Source organism: Sminthopsis crassicaudata, chromosome 4 (assembly GCF_048593235.1).
Source record: "Sminthopsis crassicaudata isolate SCR6 chromosome 4, ASM4859323v1, whole genome shotgun sequence".
In the NCBI taxonomy this organism is placed as follows: domain Eukaryota; kingdom Metazoa; phylum Chordata; class Mammalia; order Dasyuromorphia; family Dasyuridae; genus Sminthopsis; species Sminthopsis crassicaudata.
Window position 1 is genome coordinate 288,537,755 of NC_133620.1, and position 24,030 is coordinate 288,561,784.

General features: G+C 39.8%; 1 protein-coding gene across 4 annotated transcripts in view; it reads right to left on the minus strand.

Annotated features, from left to right (window-relative positions):
* The window catches only part of PACSIN1 (protein kinase C and casein kinase substrate in neurons 1), a 101,134-nt gene that overhangs the window by 31,850 nt on the left and 45,254 nt on the right, over positions 1-24,030 (minus strand). Inside the window, exons 1-2 of one of the 4 annotated variants that reach the window (XM_074311227.1) lie at positions 6,418-6,650; positions 3,584-3,845 (exon numbers count right to left, since the gene is read on the minus strand). The exons of 2 other annotated variants lie outside the window; for them this stretch is intronic. The gene's annotated coding sequence lies outside the window, so the exon portion shown is untranslated. Of the gene's footprint in view, positions 1-3,583; positions 3,846-6,417; positions 6,681-24,030 lie in introns of those variants that run through there. One more of the 4 variants, XM_074311225.1, reaches the window with a different exon arrangement.

Below are 24,030 nucleotides of genomic sequence, written 5' to 3' on the forward strand. Positions count from 1 at the left end.
GGGACTGAAGTCTGACACAAAAGTGAATGACAACATTAGAGTGGAATGAGGGAAAGTGAAAGAGAGGAATATAAGGAGACACCAGTCAGAGAATAACAGAACAAATCATGGTAGATAAATATAATGGAATATTATTGTATCATAAGAAATGATAAATAGGACAGTTTCAGAAAAACCTAGGAAGACTTTCACAAACTGATGCAAAGTACAGTCAGTAAAATCAAGAAAAAATTTTTACAAATTCAACAATATTGTAAAGACAAATAATTTTAAAAGCCTTAAGAATTCTGATCAATACAGTTATGATTCCAGAGGACTGACATTGACTTCCTGACAGAAGTGATGGATTCAATTGCAGAATGAGACATACATTTTTAGTCATGGCTGAGACGGCACTTTGTTTTGTGCATTTGCAACAAGGGATTTGTTATTTCTTTTTTGTTGGTTTTTGGTGTTGTTCATGATATATAGAGAAAGAAAAGGAGAGAAAATAAATGCTTGTCAGCAGTCATCAAAACCATTTGGTACTGGCTAAGAAATAGTAGTTGATCAGTGGAATAGGTTAGGTTCACAGGACAAAATAGTCAATGACTATAGTAATATAATGTTTGATAAACCAAAGACCCCAGCTTTTGGGATAAGAACTCACTATTTGACAAAAACTTCTGGGAAAATTGGAGTATGGCAGAAACTAGGTATTGACCCACATCTAAAACCCTGTACAAGATAAGATTGAAATGAGTTCATGATTTAGACATAAAGAGTGATATTATAAGCAAATTAGAAGAACAAAGAATAGTTTATCTCTCAGATCTGTGGAGAAGGAAGGAATTTGTGGCCAAAGAGGAATCTGAATACATTACTGAATGCAAAATGAATAATTTTGATTATATTAAGTTAAAAAGGTTTTGTACAAGCAAAATCATTGCAGACAAAATTAAAAGGGAAGCAATAAACTGGGGGGAAAATTACATTCAAGGGTTCTGATAAAGGCCTCATATCTAAAATATAGAGAGAACTGACTCAAATTTATAAGCATTCAAGCCATTCTCCAATTGATAAATATTCAAAGATATGAACAGGCAATTTTCAGATGAAGAAATTAAAACCATTTCTAGTCATATGAAAAGATGCTCTAAATCATCAGTCAGAGAAATGCAAATTAAGACAACTCTGAAGTACCACTATACACCTCTTAGATTGCCTAAAATGACAGGAAAAGATAATGGCCAGTGTTGGGGGGGAGGGGGAATGTGGGAAAACTGGGACACTAATACATTGTTGGAGTTGTGGACTGATCCAACAAATTCTGGAGAGCAATTTGGAACTATGCTCAAAGGACTATTAAACTGTGCATACACTTTCATTCAACTTCATTCAATTTCTATTGGGCTTGCATCCTAAAGAGATCATAAAGCAGGGAAAGGGACCCACATGTCCAAAAATATTTGTGGCAGTCCTTTTTGTAGTGGCAAGAACCTGGAAATTGAGTGGATGCCCTTTAGTTGGAGAATGGCTAAACAATTATGGTATATCATGGAATATTATTTTTCTATAAGAAATGAGCAACAGAATGATTTCAGAAAGGCCTGGAAAGACTTACATGAACTGATGCTGAGTGAAATGAGCAGAATCAGGAGATCATTATATGTGGCAATAGCAAGGTATTATGTGATGATCAATTCTGATGGGCACAGCTTTTGTCAACAATGAGATGATTCAGACTGGTTCCAATGATCTTGTGATAAAGAAAGCCATCTGCACCCAAGGAGAGGACAGTGGGAACTAAACGTGGACCACAACATAGTATTTTCACTCTTTTTGTTGTTGTTTGCTTGCATTTTGTTTTTGTTCTCATTTTTTTCTTTTTGATTTGATTTTTCTTGTGCAGCATGATATTTATGGAACTATATATAGAGGAATTGCACATGTTTAACATATATTGGATCACTTGTTGATTGGGAGGAGAAGGGAGAGAAAAAAATTAGAACACAGGGTTTTGTAGGGGAGAATGTCAAAAATTAGTCATGTATATATTTTGAAAATAAAAAGCTTTAATTAAAAAAAGAAAATGAATGCTTGCTCATTTAAAAATAAAAGAGAAATAAGAATATAAATATAAAGTAAAATCATTCTAGGAGATGGGAACTGGGACAAAGAAATAGTTGAAGAAAAAAAGGAAGTAAAACTGACTTAGGAGAAGGATAGATAGAAATTGGGAGAAAGGGAAGAAAGATCAAAATTTGGAGGGAGAGAGAAAAACCAGATATATGGCAAGAGATACAGAGAAAGAGAAACATAAAATACATAGAAAAAGAAGAATGGGTAGAATAGGAAAATCTATAGAAACAAGAGGAAGTGGAGAAACAGAGTGAGGCAAAAAAGAAGAATTGAGGAGAGAAGAAAGGAAGAAGGAATTCCCCAAAAAATAAAAAGCCAGAATTATAGGAATGGTATCTTGAAAGTTCAGAGACTTAAAGAGGGTCAGTGGAAGGACCCAAGAGAAATAATTGTTTTGGTCCCAGTTAATCCTGCCAAGAATTGTTCCACTTAGCCCAGAAAGTCCCATCTCTCCTCCATGGGGAATAGCTGCAATCTCCAAGGGATGCTACCTTTCATTTCTGGGCCAAAGAGTGGTCAAAGAAGGCCCTCGAGAATCAAAACTGATGCAGGTTCCAGGCATCAGGCTCCACTCTCCCAGGGTACCTATGATATTGAGCAGCAAAGTGGTTCTGAAACTGGAGTCAGGAAAACCTTCTGCCTGAGACATTTACTAGCTAGGGAAATTATTGAATCTCTTCGACATCAGTTTCTTTATGTGTACATAGATGAGATAATATACATCAAGTGTTTTGTTAATCATAAAGCACAATATAAATGCTCATTGTTATTATCCCTTCTCTATGCTGGTCTTTTCTGTCCTTGCTTCAGATGCTGCCTAGCCATGGCTAGAAAAACTGTCCTGCTTCTGTGGCCTCCCTTTTGGAGTAAAAAAATATGACTGAGAGAGGGGAGATGACGAGGAAATGTCAAAGCAGCAACTTTGCTTTCTTGCACTTACAGGAAAGAATCAGCATCAGATGTGGATGTGGAGGGACATAGAAGGACTATGAAACCCATGGAAGCAGTGGAGGTGAGGGAGAAAATGACTGTGCAGTTTTTTGGGTTTCTTTTTTGGTTTGTTTTTCTGCCGAGGCAATTGGAATTAAATGACTTGCCCAGGGTCACACAGATCACACCGATAGGAAGTGCGTGTCTGAGACCAGATTTGAACTCAGGTCCTCCTGACTTCCGGGCTGTGCTCTATCCGCTGCACCACCTAGTTGCTCCATGATTGCACAGTTTTCACAAGACTGAAAGCTCAGGAGAGGCACTATTCCCTTCAATTCCCATTTCCAAGACCACCCTTCAATATTCACTATAATTTATATTCTATAATTTTCAAAAGTTTACTCACAACAACCCTGTGATAAAGTATAATTTTATTATTCCCATTTAACAGAGGATAAAACTGAAGATGAGATAAATTGCTTTTGATCACATAGATGTAGTTCAAACCCAAGTCTTCCTACTCCACTCTCACCTGGATAGTTCACATCAGCCTCATTACATAGGCTCTCGTTCCCTGAAGAAGCCTCCAATACAAGAAAGGTCATAGAATGGCGAATTCTAGAAAGGGACATTTCACAGATGAGCGAAATGAAACCCCATTTCACAGATGAGAAAACTGAGGCTCAGGTAGAGCCAATCAGAGGTGGAGCCGGGACAGGGATCTGGGTCTCCTGGTTTCCAATCCTGTGCTCTTCATCACATGGAAGGTCAGAATTAGTGCCGTGCTTCTCTCCCTAAATAAGAACCCGGAAAGATGGATAACATCCACATGATGTCACTATCAGCAGTGCCCATTGAGGGGTAAAATAGAGCAGGGGAAACAAGAAGAGAAATGGGAAATCTTTTGGCATCACTCCTATACACACACACATACACACACACACACACACACACACACACACACACACACACACACACACTTGCATAGGCACGTGTATGTACATATTCTTACATACCCCAGCACACATATTTATCCATTCTCTCCTTTGGGATAATGATTCCCTAGATGCACTGGGATGAACTAGGGAGATGACCAAATGGCTAAGGGCCCCGGAAATCTCCCTTGTTTATTTCCGCCTCTTTAATTCAGAAAAAAAAAAAAAATTCAGTCTTCCCCACTAGACACTTCTAGTTTCTGAGTCAGACATTCACAAGGTACCTTCCTCATCCCTCTACCCTAAAGGCCTTTGCTACCCCAGAGGCCCCCCGTACTCCCCACCAGCCCTTCCAGGTGCAAAGGTATGAGTCTAACTGCCCCTCTGGAGTGCCTCACTCCCTCCAAAGGTTCGGCTGCCTCCCTCCCTCCCTCTGCAATGCACATTCCTCTCTCCACTCCCCCCCAACCCAATCATCTTTCAGAGCAATGCAGCAAGCAGGAAGGAGTCCTAGACTCTGAGGCTCTGGCTATGTGGTTGGAAGAATTAGCAAGGGTTGTCTCTGACCCCAGGGGTCAATCCCATTTATGTCAGACATGTCCACCCGGTCAGCTCAGGATCTTAAGATGGATATGAGGCAGGGAGCAGGGCTAGAGAAGGAGGGTGAAGTCGGAGATAGCCTAGGATAGGAAAAGGTTCTGAGGTAAAATTTCTTAGAATTGGAAAGAATGTCATATAGTTTTTAATTCAATACAAATGTAACTGGAAAAGAGACGTTCCCTGTTTTCAGTCCCTTTGCTCAGAGGGTGAGAAGGGACTAGGGGAGGGGGTGGCTCCAGGACTTACAGGGATGTCCTGGGTAGATGCTGTTCCTGGAACAGAGGAAGGATGAGGATATCCCTGGCTGTGAACCACTCCCCTTTAAGATCTGGTAATAAATCATTCCAAGATCAAAGCCCTCCCCAGATGTGGGGAGGAAAGGGAAGGGACTGGAGGAGGGGATGGGAATCAAAGAGAAGAAGAACCTTAAATTAGAAAACTCTTGCAGTTCTAACAGTGACCGAGTGCTCTTCGCTTCTTCCCTGTCCTCTCATCACCTTTACCAGGTACCTCTTGGCCTCTGGCTAGGAAGAGCAGCAGGAGTGAGATGGAGTGAGGGCAGGACAATTCGCCACCCCTACACAAACAAGCACACACACATACACACACGCACATATACATACACACAAGCACACAAAAGCACACACATACACACACAAGCACACACAAGCACACACATACACACGCACACAAGCACACACATACACATACACAAGCACACACACATACACACACGCACACAAGCACACACACGCACACAAGCACACACAAGCACACACACATACACACACAAGCACATACACACACGCACACAAGCACACACACACACACAAGCACACACAAGCACACACACATACACACACACAAGCACACACACATACACACAAGCACATACACATACACACAAGCACACAAAAGCACACACAAGCACACACACAAGCACACACACACATACACACACACAAGCACACACACATACACACAAGCACATACACATACACACAAGCACACAAAAGCACACACAAGCACACACACAAGCACACACACATGCACACAAGCACACACATACACACAAGCACACAAAAGCACACACAAGCACACACAAGCACACACACAAGCACACACATGCACACAAGCACACACACATACACACGCACACAAGCACACACACATACACACACAAGCACACACACATACACACACGCACACAAGCACACACACGCACACAAGCACACACACACACAAGCACACACAAGCACACACACACATTCAGAGAAAGAGAGAGGGGCTCCAGGAAGCATATGCATTTTAGCACTGACATAGCCCCATAGACTGCATAGGGGACATGTAGGGAGCTGGGGTTAAGGAGAAGGGGGAGGAAGTTGGGTATCAAGCATCTATTTCCTTCTCTGTAAACCAGGGAATTGATCCTGGGGGGTCCTACAAGTTCTCTACGATAGCAGCAAGCTGGGATTTCCTGGAACAGAACTAATGAAGCAGTAAAAGTGCCTAGCCCTGGAACCTGAGCAGGGGCTCTCAAGCACCATCCAGTGCTGGCTTTCTCCCCCCCTCCTTCTGTGCTAGCTAACAAGGACTATCCTGCATCCAGGTCCTCTCAGATACACACGGACCCCCTTCCCCCTTGGAGGGGCAGAGGGAGAAGGTATAGGAAGGGGGTAGATGGAGGGAAGGCTAGAAAGGCGATTAGAATTCTCTGGGCATGTCCCCTTTACAGACTGCGCCCCTCTCCCTTCCAACCCCCGCAGCCTCACATGCCCACAGATCCTGGAGTCCTTCCCTATGTCTGCCCTCTGCCCATCTGGATGCCTACCTGGGCCTAGCCAGGGAGCAGGAGCCAGCCTCCCTTCCAAAGCCCGGCAGAGACCAGAAACCGACTGGCTGGTTGAGTTTCTTCTTGTCCTCCTCCCGTCCTTTCTCTGTAGAGACAGGGAACGGGAACCCAGTGTCCAGGCAGGCAGCCCCTGGCTGCTCCAACTGCCACCACTCTGCTTGAGAGGAGACAGTTGTACAGGGCTACAGGCAGCCAGCTTCTCTCCTTCTCCCTCCTTCCCTTCTCCCTCCTCCTTCTCCTTCTGTGCCCGCCCCCCTCTCTGCCTCTCCCTCCTTCTCCAGACACCCACCTCCTTCTGCTGGTTTCCATGGCAACTCGGCAATGCTCCGCACATCCAGCTTCCCTCCAGTGTAGACTTAGCACGCGCACACACACACACACACACACACACACACACACACACCATACACACACATACCTTCTACACATCACCTGCCTGGGAACACACCTGTCCCCCCACATCACAGATGGCTAAGCGTCCCACCACAGTCCGCCTTTCCCTGACACAGAGACACACGTTTAGACCTTCCACAAACACATCCACAGGTATGTGAAGACACACCTTTCCTCCAAACCCTTAGTCATCCTTCTACACGTGTGTTCACACATAAGAGAATATATTCCAAGTCACCTGCCAGACATGGCCGAGAGCATCATCCATGTGCACACACACACACATATCCCTGAGTATGTTTGTGTGTATGTATATACACATATGTACACATGCACATATGTACAGCCATGCATCTCTCCTCTGAATTTCTACACAGACACGTACAGTCACCAGTAAAACCCAGTTGTTTCATACAGCGCTAAGACTTCTGCAACTGAGTAGCATTAAAATATTTGTACACACAATTCACAGCACTGCTCTATTTATCTGTATATGTACGCCATGTACAGTGTCACATAATGTGCATGTAAATGCCCATCCATACAGAGCACCTGTGTACATGCCGTGTGACTGGGGTAAGGTCACATGCAGCTACGCAGTGTCACACCTGTGCATGTCACCATAACATAAATATTACACTATACACACATATGTATAATATGGGGGGGGACATGTACCTACACTTAGGGGTGTGCAAGCCTCCCGGGGGCTTGGCTATGAATTCCATCTCTCTTCTCTACAACCTTCATCATATGTATACAATGTATTCGTAAACATACACACTTTTCCTAGAGTGCTTGTGATTCTGTGAATCTGTTCCTATGCTTATTTTTAACATATAAATTCATGATGCACACATATTCTCACGCACCAGTTAGCATGTAAATCTAGAAGATATACATATACACACATTAATCTGTTACTCAATTCAGTGACATCTATATGTCCAAATACATACAATACAAAACCCCATTATTTGTGCGCAATACAGCAATAACACAAATCCGTGGCACATCTGTCATGAGTACATTTGTAATGTGCACTCTGTGACACACGTATGTAGTATATACATCTGTAATATAATAGCCATGCCATCTCTCTCTGTGCACATGCAATAGAACGTCACAAGTGTGGGAGATACGAAGCCTACAGTTACTCAGGTGTAACAGGGAGAGAGCCAGCCTTGGAGTCTGCATAGGTGCCCTCTCTGAGCCCAACCAAACTGATAAATCCTTAAGGGCCTAATTTTCCGAAGACAAATTGGAAGAACAGTTGCCAGTATTCCTGGCTGAAGGAACTTATCTCACCTAAACAGATTTAATCATATCTCTAGACCAAAAAACAAAACAAAACGAAAAAAATCTCACTTAAGAGTTTGGATTGATTATGCACACAAGAAAAACCTCGGTGGATAAAACTCTACTAATTAAAATATTTAATCCTCTGCATTTGACTGGATTTGATCCAAGTCTATTTTGGACAGAAGCTATAGTGAATATACATGATGCATGGATTTTCACATTGTTATCAGTAGTAGGAGTCCACGGTACTCTTTTATAAAGAAGTAGTGGACATATCCACGATGTACATGTATATCTACATGCATCTGCAATGCAAAAGTGGTTCTTACCCAGCCAGACACTTGCACAAAAATATCCTAGACTTAGAGATGTGGTTGAGCAACGTGAGTAAAGTATGTTGGGCAGAGCATGGGGTGAGGCAGACGTTTCTGGAAAGGATCCCACCGCCTTTTTCAGCTGTCCTAGGGATTGGAGCTAAGTCTTCTTCCTTAGCATTGCTGCTAGTAGGGAGGGATGAGAAGAGCGCATGTACCTCTTCCCTTTCCTCAGAGTCAGAACTGGAAAGGACTTTGGAGTCTAATCCAACTCTTATTTTCCTGAGATGGAGACTGAGGCTCACTATGAGAAAGTGACCTTGTTCAATGTCAGTGACAATGCTATGGCTAAAAACATAGGTCTCCTGCCTGTGCTCTTCCTGCTGTCCCTTTTCCACACACTTTTCTGGCTCAGTCTGGCCTTGGCTGGGGGGATGGAAGGAGAGGGGCAGTAAGGACTGGAGGCAGGTAAAAGACCTTAAATAACAACGGACTACTCGAGCTTCAAGATCTCTCACTGTTTTCTACAGGCATTGGGCAATCCATCAATATTTATTAATAATAGTATCTACTATGTGGGATGCAAGAGACCAAAAATCCCGGCCTTCAAAGAACTTACAATGTAATCCGAGAGAAGTATGCAAACTAGCACTGGAATTAAGAAGAATCGGGGAAGATTCCTTATTGGAAGTGGAATTATAGTTGGGACTTAAAGGAAGCCAGAGAGGTCAGTGGTCTGAGGGGAGGAGAAGAGCATTCCAAGGAGAACAATCAGAGGGAATGCCCTGACCTTTCACCTGGTCCCATGAATGTATCTAATGATCTGAGTATCCCCACCTATTCTTCCTGGGAAAATGAACTAACAAATGTTTAGTTTTATGGAATGAGCCTTTGGGGTCAGTTCTGACCCTTACTAGCTGTGTGACTCTGGACAAATTACTTGACCGCTTCATCCATTAAATGGAGATATTAACACCCTCGTGAGCTAATATCCAATTACTTATGAATAAAGTGTTTTGTAAACTGTGATATACTATAGAAATGTGAATTATTATTATCATTAGGCCACGTCCCCTAAGACAATGCTGAGAATAGATGAAATGCTCAAAAATCAACTCAGTAAATTCTCTGCTTTAAATTCCTGACTCCAGATCTTGCTATCCCTCCATTGTACCACCCAGCTGCTTCTGTATAAATGGTTACTATTATATTTAGAATGGAAATGATAGCTGTTATTATTAAGCAACTAGGTGAGACAGGGCATTAAGAGTATAGGAACTGAAATCAGGAAAACCTGAATTCAAAGCCAGCTTCAATCATTCACTAGCTGTGTGCCTCATTTTTTTTTTCACCTGTAAAATGGGGATAATAATAGCCCTTCCCTTCCAGGATTGTTGTGAGGATCAGATGAGATACTTCGAAAACCTTAAAAGTGCTATGTAATTGCTATCATTATTAAACTCCAGAACATTAATTGTCTATGAAGTACAAAATCCTCAGTAGTTTAATAATATTAAACCTTGTTGGGTTTTTTTTCCCATTACTAAATTTAAAAAAATAAACCAAGAAGGAGGGCATCCCATCTGTTTAAAATGCCAGCCAGATGGGACAAAAGCAGGCTACTCTCTCTTTCACCCGGAAGTCTGGCAATCCTACCTCTGGGGAAGTCAGACTTCAGGCTGATCCTGGGAGTCCCCAAAAAGGAGAATGGAGACCCTGGCCAGCCCCTGGCTGACTGAGAGGACAAGGTAAAGAGGGTGTGACAGGGACGGGGGAAGATTTCCCTGCTTTGGAGCTGGGTCTCCCTAGGGAATGAGGAAGTTGGATGCGGAGGGGCTGAGGCTGGGTATTGAATTCCCTGGTCATAAAAGCAGGCCCCCTAGTCTGGCTCATCTTTCTCCTAAAGAGCCTGGCTGCCTCAATATCAGGCCCCAGGGGCGGATGCTGTGTCTCCTTTGCTCTTCAGATACCCCTCAGACTATTTGTCCTTTCTCTTCCCCATCTGTCTTCTATCCCCCACCTCCTCCCCAGATCTTGCCCCCCCCACATGCACACACACGCACACATGCACACACACGCACATACACACATGCACATACACACATGCACACACACGCACATACACACATGCACACACACACACTACACACAGAGTTTAGATCTCTCTCTCTTCTTGTTGGGATAACACTTTGGCTGTCCACCTCTATTCCTTCTCCTTAACCATGATCACCAGAACCTCCCCCATAAGCCACTGGGGAAAGTCTTCCAGACCCTGGAACTTGAAGGAGCTCGTAAGACTCACATATCCAGATCTAGAAGAGACCTCAGAAGTCATCGAGTCCTTTTGCAAATGAGAAAACTGAGGCCCCAGGAGGCTCTGCAGGATTGGAACTAAAGTCTAGCCCTCTTTCCACAGAACCACGTGCTGTGTCCTCTTCACTGATGTCCCTTATTCTCTAGGTCTAGAGAAGGATGGGGCTCTCTCAGGGACAGAGGAGACTTCTTGATGCCTGTCCTCCATGTTGGGAGGAAAAGGGAGCAAAAGAGTGGGAGACCGTGAAGATTCATTCAAGGGACCTGCCTGTTGAGTCACTGACCTACCCACCCCCTCTCCACCCTTTGAAACCCAGAGGATTTTCTGCCCTGACAAAGGCTCCAAGACTAAACCAAACTATTTCTATCTCTGGATCAGCTGTAATCAGCACTCATTTGCTGCAATTTGGCATTTCATTTGCATCATGCTTACTGAATGATAAAATGTCTGAAAATTCCTCCGTTCCCATTCCACCCCCTGCTTGTGATAAATTCGGTTCTCTCATCTAGCTTACCTTCTGTCCTAGGAAGCAAGAGGGATGTATAGGGGCTGCGGGATATGTTGGGCTAAAGCCACAGAGGTGGGGGATGGGAGGGGAGCGGGGAGAAAGTTGTTCCTCCTTCATTCTCAAAGATGATCAGTGACATCAGCAGGGCGATGTCTAAACTTGCAAGTGAATTGGACTTACGTGAGGCAGAGCTGTGCAGAGTCATCAGCCTCACTCTCTCCTCCAAATTCATCAGAGTTCAAAGGCAAGACATAGGTCAAAATGAATGTCCATGTCTCCCCAAGGGAGAAAGTTAAAAGCTTCTTTAAGCACTGACTATACCACTCTCCAGCTCAAGCATCAGTGGCTCCCTATTGGCTAAAATTAAAATACAAAATACAAATTCCTTATTCTGGCATTCAAGGTCTCCACAAGCTATCCTCCATAATACCCATTGCAACCAAAAGAGATTGGAGACCTCCCTAAATTCTTCTTGCCCTCTTCTATTTCTCCTACTTCCTGACATTGAAATCCACTCCTTTCATGGTTGATACCTTCCAAATATAGCTTTCTTCCCACTGTATGGTGCTGCCGCTGCTGACAGCTAAGGCACACACAGGAGTCCATTTGTGGGGGCTTTCTACATGGAATCTATTACCCACCAACTGAAGAACCGTTCAACTTCCCCAACTACGCTGGGCATATCGAAAAGAAAGACACTTAGTTCCTTCCTGTTTTCTGGGAGCTGATAATATAAAAGTTAAAAACAAAAACAAAACCCCAGCTATAGGTAGACTTAGGGTAGGACTGGCTGTATTAAAGACAATTATAAAATACTCAATTCAACATTTACCAAGGAAAGAAGGAAATAATCGTTTAGTTTAGTTACCAAATTTAGTTTATATACACACACAGCATTCAAAGAAAAAAGGAGATCATAATTAGTTAAGTATGTGCTAGGAATAATAAGTGACTAGTAAGTGGAGCATTGAGCCTGCAGTCAGGAAGGCCTGAGTTCAAATTTGACTTCAGATATTTACTACCCTGGGCAAGTCACTTAACCCTGTTTGCCTCAGTTTTCTCATCTATAAAAACAAACTGGAAAATGAAATGGCGAGCCATTCCAATATCTTTGCTGAGAAAAATACAAAAGGGGTCAGGAAGAATCTGAAACAAATGTGTCTCCAACACTATTAACATTTTAAATCTGATCTGGAGTTGTTGTAAAGATCAAATGAAATAATAATTATAAAGTGTTTATTAGCACTATGCCCGATACATAATTGACCTTTAATACTTGTTCCCTCTCCCCATTGATCTTATAGATTTACTTCAATTCCCTGTAGATTTTGGAAGTTTCATATCTACAAGATGTTCTGTGCAAAGATTTTTTTCCCCAATTCATATCTATTCTTATTCTAGCTGTACTTTTTTTTTCAAAGGTGATTGAAGTAGTAGATTTTTTGGAGGACTTATTTTTAAAATATTTTCTATGTTATGGTTGTTTATAAATTCTGTCCCTATCCACAACTGTATTCAGTGGGCATCGTTGATTCCTTCTTGTGTTTTTCCATTACAAATAATGCTAGCCTATGGCTTTAAATAAATGTTTTGGATCATATAAAGAAAGGTATTTTAATACCTGAGCTTTTATTATAGTTTTAAATTGTTTTCCAAAATGGTTAGACTAATTCACATTCCTGACTTAACACACCCTATCTAAAGAAAGATAAAAGACTATTTCTGTCTTTTGTCACCTTTGCCAATTTGCTAGGTGTGGGGTGAAACCTCAGAGCTTCTTTAATTTACATCTCTTATTATTAGTAATTTAAAGCGATCTTTCATATGATTGTTAATAGTTGGCAATTCTTTTGAGAACTGATTGCTTATATCCTTTTACCACTTCTTACAGAGAAATCTCTCAGTCTTATTTATATATTTGGCATGACCTGCTCTCAATAAAGCTACATTGGCTCTTTGTAGTCACCACCTTCTTTTCTAAGAATTCGCTTGATTAGTAATATATTATAACATTTTACCAGGAATTGAAGTAAAATTCGCTGACCTATAACATACAAACTCTATTCTCTTCTCTCTTTTAAAAATCAGAAGCAGATTTGCCCTTTTCCAGACTGGCTGTCCCTTTCTTTTTCTGCTTGGTCTTCTATCACTGAAAGAAATTTATCAATCACACCTGTGAGCTCTTTCAGATGTGAGACATACATATTCATCTGGATTTAGTGAAATGAATTCATCAAAGATGCTAAGTACTATCTTACCATCTTATTTTATTTTTGCTGTTGTTTGGTTGAAGAGTCATGTCTGACTCTTCATGACCCTATATGGAGCTTCCTTGGCAAAGATACTGGAGTAGTTTGCCATTTTCTTCTCCAACTCATTTTATATATGAGGAAACTGAGACAAACAGGATGAAGTGACTTACTCAGTATCACACAGCTAGTAAGTGTCTGAGGCCAGATTTGAATTCAGAAAGATGAGGCTTCCTGATTCCAGACCAAGCACTCTACCCACTTTGCCACCTAGCTTCTTTCTTCCTATTTATTTTGGGCACCAGTTCTCTATTAGCCATTTTTGTTCTTTCCTTTCCAGTTCAAAAATAATTTTCCTTGGCAGAAAAAAACCCCACCAGAAGCAAATTACTTATTAAGTTGCTCTGGCTTCTCTGTGGTCTGCTTTCATTGTCCTGTCCACCTGGAGTTTCATTCTTATCCCTTATTCCAACCTCTTTTCCTCAATATAGCTTTGAAGAAACAAAACAGAAAAAGAATCCCTTTTATTGTCCTTAGTTCTCCTGGCCAGCCTCAGCTCATGCTGAATTATAGTAGGTCACAGGCTGTTTTTTTTTTTTTTTTTTTAAGGTGCTCCAAATTTATTAGTTCCTGTGCAGAACAAAGCAAACTTACTAAGTCTGCTGGAAAGAGCATAGGTGACTTGAAAGTTTTTTGTTTTTGTTTTTTTGGGGGGGTGGCTTATGAGTGGTTCCTATCTTCATTTTTGCTGTTTTCCTTTAAAAAAAAAAAAAAAAAAAAAAAAAACTACAACCTAACTACTTCTGCCCTTAAGCAACCAACCTTCCTAATCTAAGGGTCTGGGTAAGAAGGGGAAGAGAGGCAGAAAATGTTCTCTAATCTCTAACATAATAATTGGGAGAGTTCTGTTGATCATTCAGAAGATCCCAACCCTGATTTTGCTAGGTTCACTGACATGTTAATTCTTCATGACTTCTTGAGCCAGATTGAATGATCATACCAAGTGCAGCCTAAAAGATACCTGAATGCCATCTAGAGATTCCACTGTAATTGTCATGTATAGACGAATTAGCTTCCCAAAGAAGCTTGCCTGCCAAAGACCCATGTCTGATTTTAAGACCAAGATAGAAGGAAATTAGTTCCTCAGAGTAATCCCCCAGGATGGGAGCTGTTGTTGGACAGATCCTTCTGTAGTTGTCATGGTTGTTACAAGAAGACCCCTGACTGGGACTACCACCATGTTCCTTGTTCTTGTGGAGGCTCCAAAGCAGCCCCTGTCAGGCAATGGACAGTGGCAGAAAATCATCAGAGACTTAACTAGAGGGAGAGGGGCCCTTGTCCCTATAACCCATTTGTTAAGGAGATCATGGGCAGATACACCACAACCATGCAATGTCATAATGAGAGTTCTTTGGGTTTAGACCATAGGTTTTTTTTTTATTCAATCTCAATTCAATCTTACATCTATCTTGTATACAAAATTACCTTTAGCTTTGACCTCAATAGAACCAGGAGGTGGGTTGTAGAGCATGGCAACAGCTGTCGGCCTCTAAAACCTACAGGCTGCGTGACCCTGGGCAAGTGCCTCCAATAACTTTCTATGCAAAGCAGAGGCTGATCTGAATTTGTAGAAGGAATCTTTTCATTGAAAATTCTCTGTACCAATGAAATCACTGGTCTAGTCTAAAAATAAAGTTGACACTTATGTAATAGCCTGTGGTTACAAAATACTTTTATACATGGAGACCAGGAATGCCCATCCAGATGAGTGAGGTAGTCTGTGGGCATGGTATCCAACATGATGTCTGTAACCCCTTTCTCTCTTTCTGGATTTCTCTGCTCACTCAGAATAGCAAGTCTGGAAGCTTTTCCCAAACATGGAACCATCTATGTCCATGACAATGTGGCTACAATTCAATATCTCTTTGAGGATCCTAGGATAACTGTCTTGGAATAATGGGCAGAGATACACTCCTATTACTCACTACTAACTCCTGAGCCCCCCAAATTTACATTTACACAAATCAGTCACAATTATCCTACTGATTCTTAACCCGAAATATTGATTTAGCAACAAGGCAAAAGGGGATATAGAAGGCAATAAAAGAGAAGAACAAAAATTTAAAAAACATTACAGTTTACCCATAAGCCCTACAACTCACTCTATCACAAAAGCAAGCAGAATCTTACCAAAAACTATCAGAGAGTTATGTGAACAGTGAAATCCATATGTCTAGAGCAACTCCTACCTTTGGACTACAGACTTAGACATCCTATGTCACTGGGGATAACAGACTGCATCACACATCCCCTGCCAAACAAAACCACTTCTCTGATAACTGTTCTCTTTCTGAGAAAAGCCTCTTCTCTGGTACTCTCAGACTATTAAAGCCTATAGTTTTCCTGTTCAAATCTCCTTGAATTCAGGATGGAGGACAGAGAATACAAATCAGAAGCAGCTCCCAAAAAGAAACTCCCTCAGGTATTAGAACAAAACCTAACTGAACTCTCCTTGATATAATTCGCTGAACCATTGTTAAGCCCTGTTAAATTTAATTGACTGTGTCCTTAACATTGTAAGTCCATAGTTTCTTACCTTTGCTTGGGAACAACAAAAACCTTGAGTTTCTTTTTCCTTTAATACTTGGGCATTTCTGAATGTGCTAGAGTTTGTTTTTTGTTTTGTTTTGTTTACACTGCTAGAGATGACTATTTCAGCTTTTATAGTCTCTGCTCTAACAAGACCCACTGGAGTGGCCAGCCATGACTTTGGTCAATAGTTTTTTTGTTCCCTTAAAAAGCTCAAAGATGCTTGTATCTTCTTCTTTCCCACAAGGGCTCATGAAAATATCATTGTGAAAGAGAAAGTTAGATTCTGAAGCCTTTCTATCCACTTTCAGTAAATGATAGTATTTCAGTCAGAAAGGACTCTAGAAGTTATCCTAATACACCAGGAGTGAGGCAAGATTAGTATGGCATAAGTTACACTTATATAGCACTTTGCAAATATTATCTCATTTGATCCTTACAAACCTGAGATGAAGATGAAATTATTCCCATTTTACAGATGAGAAAACTGAGGCAGACAGTGATTAAATAACTTGCCAAAGATCACAAAAGTCATTAGAGTCTGAGACTGGATTTGAATTCAGGTTCTCCTGATTCCTGAGCCTTCTATCTTTTTTGTCACCTACTTAGGTAGGTGTCTAATAAACTAAAATAATTTATAAGGTGATATAGAAATACCTGCTGTCATTGACATTATACTTAGATATGAATGAGGTCACTGGATATAGTGAATAGAGTGCTGGAGTCAGGGTAAAAGGCCTGGGTTCAGTGCAACATAGTGGAAAGAATACTGGATCTGAAGCCAAAAGATATGAATTCAAGTCCAGCATCTGATGCTTAATACTTGAATGATCTTGGGCAAGTCACTTAATTAATTAAATGAGATAGTCAATTCATAAAGTCAATAAATATTTATTAAACATCTACTGTGGGCTAGACACCACTAAGTCCTAGGGATGATGCACATAAGAAACTCAAACTTGGGGGCATGATGTTTTTGGAGCTGAAATCAAACAGAGCAACTGATAGGGAAAATAAGAGGATCCCTAAGATTGCCTTTTGGACAACCAGGTGGCATAGTGGAAAGAATACCAAGCCTAGAATTAGAATGACATCTTCCTGAGTCCAAACCTAGCCTCAGACACTTATTAGTTGTGTGACCTTAGCAAGTCCCTTATCCTGTTTATCTCCATTTCCCCATTTGTCAAATGAGCTGGAGAAGGAAATGGCAAACTACTACGTTACCTTTGCCAAGAAAATCCCAAGTGGAGTCACAAAGACTTGGCCACAACTAAAAACAGCAAAAAGTTCCCTTTCAGCTCTAGTTGGTTGAGTTATTCAAATTTTATCTGTAGCATTTACTAACTATTGAATTAATCCTTCTGAATTTCTGGAAGCCCTCTGAGACTTATCTAATGCTTTACAGAAGGTTTGTGATGAGATTCCACTATTAAGAGCTAGACAGTACCTGATATATATTGATATATTAATAAGGGATTATCCTTTCTTAAGTAAGTTAGGACTGTGTACAGCAGAATTTCAGACCAGGCATAGCCCAGAAGTACTTTTTGAAACTTAGGAAATTTTAGGATTATAGATTTAGAGCTGGAAGTGATTTTAGAGTCCATTTCCTCCATTTTATAGATGAAGAAAGTGAGATATCCTCCCATACCAGAGGTTGTGATTTGTTCTTTCTTTCTTTCTTTTTGACGTTCTTAAAAAAAAAAGAAGAAAAGAAAAAGAAAAGAATTCCAAGTTCTTCTCTCTGCCTATCCATTGAGAAGGCAAGAATTGTGATATGAATTATACATGTGAAATAACACAATACACATTTCCATATTAGCCATGTTACAAAAACCAAGTAAGAAAATAAAGAAAGGGGAAAATGTATGCTTCAATCTACATTCAGACTTCATTCAGTTCTCTCTCCAGAGGTGGACAAAGTTTTCATCATAAGACCTTTGGAATTGTTTTGGATCATCACATTAATCAGAATAGCCAAAAGTGACTTGTTCAAGGTCACACAGATAATAAGTGACTGAATTGGGATTTGGACCCAGATTTTCTTCTACCAAATCTGGGGCTTTTTCATGAAAGTTCACTGAGAGTAGGGACCATCTTGTTTAACTGTATTTATATCCTCAGTATTTAGAAAGTGTCTGACAGAAAATTGAGTGCTTAGTAAAAGTTCTATCTATGTTCACCCGTATGATAGTAAATATTTAACAACTGACTCTCCAAAATACACTTTAAAAAATACACTTAATTATTAGCATTTTTTCTATTACCTTCTTAAACCTAGATAGTCACTCCAGCAATAAATCAAGCCCTCATCTGTAGCATTTGACTATTTCCAAGATATAAAGGCTCACACTAAAAATTTAGTCATAGTTTTTCCTGAGCTGGCTCTAGTATATCCTGTAAAATGTATATATATATGTTCTCCTAGTCCCTCAGACATACTATCAAGTAGTTTTCCTCATCTTCTCACTGTCTGTAATTTCCCAAATATGATTTGCTTGTAGATTTTGCCTTTATAACATCTATTATATATACACTCTTTTTTCCTCTGGCATAGCCACCATTCTAGAGCTGGCCTTCATCTCCTCATGCCTTGATTATTGCTATAGTATCCTGGTGGTCTGCCTGCCTCAAGTTTCTCCCTACTCCATCTCATCCTCTATTCAGTCACTAAAGTGATTTCCTAAAGTCCAATTCTGATCTTCAACTCAGCTCCTGCTCAATAAATTCCACTGGTTCCCTGATTCCTCCAAGATCAAATACAAAACGCTTTGTTATAGCATTCAAAGCTCTTCATAATCTAACCTTCTCCTAGCTCTTCATTCTTCTTACACTTTACTCTCCAACCTGTATTCTTTGATCCAGTGGCATAGTCCTCCCAGCTGTTCCATGTTCCAGCTCATCTCTGGTCTCTGAACATTTTCTCTGGCTGTCCCCCTATGCCTGGGATGCTCCCCTTTCTCTGCTCTGATTACTGATAGCCTTGGCTTCCTTTTAATTAAGGAATTAATAAGAGGAAGCCCTCTTAATTAAAGTGTCTTCCCTTTAATAATTATTTCCTATTTATCCTGTATTAAGTTTTCTTTGTCTATATCTGTCTGCGTGTTAGACTGTGAGTTCTTTGAGGGTAGGGAATGGCCTTTTGTGTCTTTTTATATGACTAGCACTTAGCTAGCGGCTGACTTGCCAAGCCACTTAACTTTGTTTGCCTCAGTTTCCTTACCTATAAAACGAATTAATACTTAATAAATCCTGGCTAATTGATTATATATTTTTTTTTTTGTCTTTACATCATAGTCACTAGTATCTCGGTTCTAAAATGAACTCTCCTCATTTTCATAAATTATGCAAAAACCTCACTTACTGTAACAGGATAGATATTCTGTTCTATTAGCTGCCTACCTCTCCTTTGTGAAGGAAGTAAGCATTTACTAAATACCTACTAGGTGTGGATAGAGCACCTGACCTGCAATTAGGAGGACCTAAGTTCAAATCTGGTCTCAGATATTTACTAGCTGTGTGACCCTGGAAAGTCACTTAATCCTGCTTGCCTCAGTTTCCTCATCTGTAAAATGAGGTGGAGAAGGAAATGGCAAACCACTCCAGGATTTCTGCCAAGGAAATTCCCAATGGAGTCACAGAGGGCTGTACACAAATAATACCACTATATGCCAAGTGCTTTACAAAAATAAAATCTTTTGATTCTCACAACAACCCTGGGAGGTATAGATGCTATTATTATCCTCTCCATCTCACAGGTGAATTCAGGTCTTCCTGACTCTAGGCCCAGTGTTCTATACATTTCATTAATAAGACCAATAGGTTATTAATTATTTGTCAGACTAGAAACTGAGAAATAAAGAGGATAAGTGCTTTGCCCAGAATCACATAGCTAGTATTTGAATCAGGTTTTGCTTCATTATTCCCAAACAGTGATTGTGTATAAAAATGCCACTTTATTTACAAGGTTGTCCTTGCATACCTCTTTTAATCTCAATCCTTTTGGGTGTAGGAATTTGGCTTCTCTAAGACTTCAGAGATCCTACAAGAGTTGTACTTTAAGACTTAAAAAAATGATTTCCTTTCCACAATCTTGTGAAGTAGGTCATGCAATTTTAGATAGGAGGAAACTGAGGCTCATGCCAGTGAAGTGATTTAGGATCCACTCTCTAGACCAAACCCCTCATTTTTGAGATGAAAAAGCCTGAAATTCAGTAGGATTAAATGTCTTGACCAGAGTTACATAGATAATAAGTAACAGAACAAGAACTCAAATACAAGTCTTGTGATGACAGGCCCAATTTTTCTTTCCTTATCTTTAACCCCCAATTCTTTTCCTACTGTATCCTGCTCGCTTCTCTGTAATTATATTAGTCACTTTTATAGAACAGAGAGTGGCAAGGCTAATTATTTTCTCCTAGAAGTAAGGGCAACAATTCTGGTAGCTTCTACCTGAACAGTAGTACCTTGAGTCAGGTTTTCTAGATCAGCCAATAGCTTGGGCTTTCCTCTGGCATAAAAGTGACCAAGAGGGTCGGGTTACAACACTCCTCCTCTGCTACCCTGACTAAGCAATGATAAGGATGATCTGCCTGGTGGGGGGTGAGGGGGAATGTCTAAGAATCACTGCACTACACCTTGTAGAGATCACTTCCTACTTGTTTTTTTGTGAAGGCTTTCTAGAGGCAGAGCCTAAAAATAATTGCACAGAGAGAGAAGTTAAAAGATTAGGACTGGTGATCATGAGACCTCTGTGACAATTTCCCCTTAAGCTATGAGCTGAAGCTTCTAGAATCTATACCGAGAAAACATTATTATAGGATTAGTTAGGCATGATGGGTTTGAGGCTATCATTACAGTTTCCCCTTAAGAGAGACTGTAAGCTTAATACTCATGGAAAAATACTGACAATAATGTTTTTAAAAAGTTAGTATAACTGTGTTCCCCCAAATATTTTATCTACCATTAGCTTATTTTTCCCTCTGCTAACAACACCCCAAAATAATATTTTGTCTACCATCAGCTTATTTTTTCTTCCTAGTAATAAATCCTTTGAAATATTTTGCCCTAACCACTAATATACAACTCAGTCAAGTTGGAGGGGTTACCCAAAGTCAGAAGGCACTTTGGAGCATCCCTTTTCTGTTGAATGTGCCCCCCAACATAGCATTGGCCTTATACAAATTATACTCTATTGTAGTGTATAAGAACCTTATGCCAGATTCCATTTCCTCTGTCTCCTTTCCCCTCTTTCCCATTGTTTGCAATAAGGTTTGTGATGAACTGACTCCTATTGTTTTCCATGTTATTCTCAGCACTTAAACTCATTGATGGGCAATCCTTTTTCCATAAACTGTACTCAGACAAGGACTTAATCTACTGACTCCCCTGCATTAGAGAAATAGGGGTCTGTGAGTCCAGTTGTAGAAAGCAAGAGTCAAACCCAGAGACTCCAGCTTATGGAATATGACAAAAATTGCTGGGGAAACTGGAAAGCAATAGGAAATAAACTAGCTATAGACTAACTTCTCACACTATATTCCAGAATAAGGTCTAAATGGGTACAAGATTTAGATATAAAGGGAGATATCATAAGTATAATAGAAGAACAAGGAGAGTTATGTCAGACTTATGGGAAGGGGGAAAATTTATGACCAAACAAGAGCTAAAGAGCGTTACAAAATGCAAAATAGATAATTTTGAGTATTTTAAATGAAAAGGCATGCACAAACAAAATTAATGCAACCAAGCTAAGAAGGAAAGAAAAAAGCTAGGAAACAATCTTTACAGCAAGTATCTATGATAAAGGCTTCATTTCTCAATTATAAAGATGACTGAGTCAACTTTATAAGAATACAAGCCATTGTATGCTTATCTACTGAGATAAATGATCTTAGAATATGAACAGGCAGTTTTCAGATAAAAAAATCAAAGGTATCTGCAGACATAAGGAAGTGCTCTAAATCACTTTTGATAAGTGAAATGCAAATTGAAACAACTCTGAGATATTCTCACTGAGATTGATCTCACACTGATTGATCAATATGACAAAAAAGGAAAGTGAGAGAAAGTCCATTCACATATTTGGAGAGAATGTGGGAAAACTGGGAAATTAATGTATTGTTGATTGGAATGTAGATTGATCCAACCATTCTGGAGAGCAATTTGGAACTATGCCTAATGCACTCTAAAACTGTGCATACCCTTTGACCTAGAAATACCACTACTAGGTCTGTATTTCAAAGAGATCATAAATAAGGAATAAGGACTTACATGTGCAAAAATATTTATAGCAGTTCTTTTCATGGCAGCAAAATATTGGAAATTTAGGGGATGCCCATCAATTGGGGAATGGCTAAAAAAGCTGTGATATATGAATGTAATGGGAAGCTAATGTGTAATAAGAAATGATTAATAGGCAGATTTCAGAAAAAAAAAAAAAAACAACTGGAAAGACTTGTACGAACCAATGCAAAGCACATGAATAAACTAAAACTGCCTACCTTCTTTGTAAGAGGGGAGGGCAAAGAGGATGGAAAAAATTTTGGAATTCAAAATTTTGGAAAGATGAAAGTTAAATAATACCTTTTGATTCAACAGTGCTACTACTTTGTGTTCCAAAGAACTCATAGAAGAGAGAAAAAGACCCACATGTATAAAAATGTTTGTAGCAGATGTTTTTGTGGAGGCAAAATATTGGAAAATGAATAAAGGCCACTCAACTGGGGAAAGCTGAATAAGTTATGGTATATTAAGATAATGGAATATTATTATTCTATAAAAATGACTTATTTTAGAAAAGCCTGGAAAGATTTACATGAACTGATGCTGAGCTAAACAAGTAGAACCAAGAAAACATTGTACACAGCAACAGCAAGACTGTGCTATTTATGTTCAATTATGACAGACTTAGTTCTTCTCAGTGATTCAGTGATCCAAGGCAATCCCAATAATTTTTGGATGGAGAACATTCTCATCCAGAGAGAGAACTATGGAGACTGAATATAAATCAACACATACTATGTTTACTTTTTTTTCCCTTTAATGTTTCTTCTGTTGTTTTTTTTTTCCTCTCATGGTTTTTCCTTTTTGTTTTGATTTTTCTCTCCCAATATGATTCATAAAGAAATACATAAAAAGATGAATGTACATGTATAACAAAAAATGCTAAAAATGTTCTTGATATATATCTAGGGAAGGAGAAAGGGATAAAATACTATTTTTTTAAAAAGAAAGCAAAGGTCAATAGGGAAGCTACACATTCTCCCAGGAAGAACTCACTCATGCCAGAGGATTGTTTTTAAAACAGAAGTCATGGATGTTTTATAATTTTACTTGGAGGTATAGACATCTTCATCTCAAGAAGAACAAGAACAAGAACAAGAAGAACAAGAAGAACAAGAACAAGAACAAGAACAAGAAGAACAGGAAGAAGAGGAAGAAGAAGAAGAAGAAGAGGAAGAAGAACAAGAAGAAGAGGAAGAAGAACAAGAAGAAGAAGAAGAAGAAGAAGAAGAGGAAGAAGAACAAGAAGAAGAGGAAGAAGAACAAGAAGAAGAGGAAGAAGAACAAGAAGAAGAGGAAGAAGAACAAGAAGAAGAAGAGAGATGAATAAATAGGAAAATAGAGATAGCTATAAATAGATGAAGATAGATTAGAGAGAGGTGGATATAGATAAGTAGATAAATATAGGAAGATAAGGATAGGTAAATATAGGTGGATATAGATAGATGAATGAATTGATGCTAGATTAATAGATACAGGTATATATTGATGATCAATATGATATATATTTATTGAGATAGATATGGCATAAATTACATATTTGTATATATCTAATAATATATATGTATGAGAGATACAAAGAGAGAGACAAGAGAGACACCGAGGCAGACTTACAGAAAGACATACAGAGAGTAGATG